Source organism: Saccostrea echinata, unplaced genomic scaffold, assembly GCF_033153115.1.
Source record: "Saccostrea echinata isolate AGI-Se365-2 ecotype Australia unplaced genomic scaffold, CSIRO_AGI_Sech_v1 ptg000005l, whole genome shotgun sequence".
Taxonomy (NCBI): Eukaryota; Metazoa; Mollusca; class Bivalvia; order Ostreida; family Ostreidae; genus Saccostrea; species Saccostrea echinata.
In genome coordinates this window covers 3,186,031-3,188,409 of record NW_026889754.1, presented here as the reverse complement: position 1 = coordinate 3,188,409, position 2,379 = coordinate 3,186,031, and the positions used below count along the sequence as shown (strand labels likewise).

Here is a 2,379-nt window from a genome sequence, read left to right as displayed (position 1 = left end):
TGAAAAGGGGGACCCGACCAGTTTGTGGTCGGGGTAGGGGCCCACGACCACCCCAAAAAAAATGATTTATTAAGTCTTATGTATATTTCGGACACAAAAGAGGGAGCCCGGGCCAACTGCCCCCTCTAAATCCGCAGTGCTATCTTACATAAATTTAATTGAATTGCAAATTTTTTATATAATAAACTCTTACATGCCAAATCGTGACCTGTATTTATAGAATGATTTAGTTTGATGTACATTTACACATGTAGAAAGCAAAACAAAAATTCATTGTGTATAAAGTACTCTTCCCCATTTTTTTCAGCGACAAAAATACTATGGGTGAAAATATCTATACACCTGCTCTGGCTCAACGTTTGGTTGTGGACGGACTATCTCTCAGTAGGAATGAAATAATTGCTGTTTATTACCACTCTGGTTATACTATTCAGGAAATCATTGGATATCTTGCGAGCAAACATAACATTGCTCTTAGTGCAAGACAAATTCATCGAGTTTTAAGGGAAATGAATCTGACGAGACGAAACAACCAGCCACGTTTGGAGGACATTGTAACGACTATTCTACATGAACTTTCAGGCTCGGGCGGTGACATAGGCTATAGAAGAATGAGGAGACGTCTGCTAATCGACCTCAACCTCAATGTGTCTTGTGAATTGGTGCGCCTTGCATTAACTGTTTTGGACGCAGAAGGTGTAATAAGGCGTAGACAACGTCGTCTTCAGCGTAGAAGGTACGTTAACGAAGGGCCTAATTTTTGTGTTCATCTAGATGGCTGGGACAAGTTAAAACCATTCGGAATTTCCGTTCATGGCTGTGTAGATGGCTTTTCAAGACGTATTCTCTGGCTCAGAGCTTGCAATTCTAACAAAAACCCTGAGTATATATCCAGATTTTATATAGGTTATATCAAAGAAATAAACGGGGTTCCTGTAGTCGTAGACGCAGACAGGGGTACCGAGAACTCCATAGTTCGAGATTTGCAATATGCTTTGCGATGGAATCACCAGGATCCCTTGCAAGGACTATCAAGTTTTAGGTATGGATCGTCATAAAGAAATACAAGAATAGAGCGATTTTGGCGGTGTTTACGAGAAATGTATGGCAATTTTTGGATAAATTACTTTAAGGATATGGATAATATAGGTGTTTTTGACTCCTCCGACATAGTCCACATGGAGTGTGCTAGGTATTATTTCTTAACAATTATCACCAGAGAATTGAACAGAGTTATACAGCATTGGAATGAACACACAATTAAAGGAAACCACAATGCAGATTGTCCGTCTGGAAAACCAGATGTTATGTATTTTCAGCCCAAAATTTACCAAACAGGAGATTTCAAAATGCCTGTACCTGATAATCTGAATGGCATAGAACAAGAATATTGTGCCTACCCTCCTGTAAATGGTGTTTCAATGGAATTTGAATTTATTGGTACTCAAATCAGAATGGAAAACGGTTTGAATTACCCACCAAACACAGTAGAAGAAGCAACAGAACTCTTTATCCGAATAACAGACTATGTAGATCGCTTATAAATTACATGTATCTACATACATTTACATGACTCTTGTTGTTTTAAGGGACATTTTTCTTTATGTTCCGAATATTGTTTGATAAAGGAATTAGAAATTGTATCTTTGCGAGGCTTTGTGTATTTAATTGCAAATGTGTATTTCTAGTTAAGTATATATATTAATAGTACATAATATTAGTAATTATTCTTTTTTTAAAATTTGCTTTAACCGTCAAGGTCAAAAATCATAATAAATTCAAAAAATTGTAATGAGTACTGTTGATGTTGAAGTAAGAGTACAAAAGCGTATTTTCCTATGGAATAAAGAATGCATTTGGTCAGCATTTTTTTTAGATAACTAGGTCAAATTTTAATTAAAGGTAAAAAATTAAAAAGAATTGTTCCTTTTTAATGAAGCTGTCATAAATAATGCACCTGTAAATAATAAAAGCCATAGATCTATTCTCCCTCATTCAGAACATACCTACTTGACATTAAATAGGACATTGTTACGATTTTGGTCACATTTTATATTACCATTTTTATTGTTTAAAATATCAAATTAGTTAAGTGCACTTCATACCTTTAATTCTTAAACTGTTTCATGTAGAACTTAACTGAATTCATGAATTATTGAGATGTCTACCATCACATAGGGCCCCACTCAAATAATGGACAATAGGATGAAAAGCATTTCATAGAATTTTGCTTTGACCTTGACCTATAACTTAGAAATTGTCCAGTTGGCACAAAACTTTTATTTCAGTCTCAGTACCCCTTACCTAAAGCCATTTATTTTTGGTTCTGAACAAGATTAAGCAAGTGAAAAATATTATTCAAGGTCACTGCACACCCTT

General features: G+C 35.3%; 1 pseudogene; it reads left to right on the top strand.

The window, feature by feature from the left end:
* Positions 1 to 311: 311 nt before the first annotated feature.
* Positions 312 to 1,544, top strand: LOC133179990 (uncharacterized; annotated as a pseudogene).
* The last annotated feature ends 835 nt before the right edge of the window (positions 1,545 to 2,379 follow it).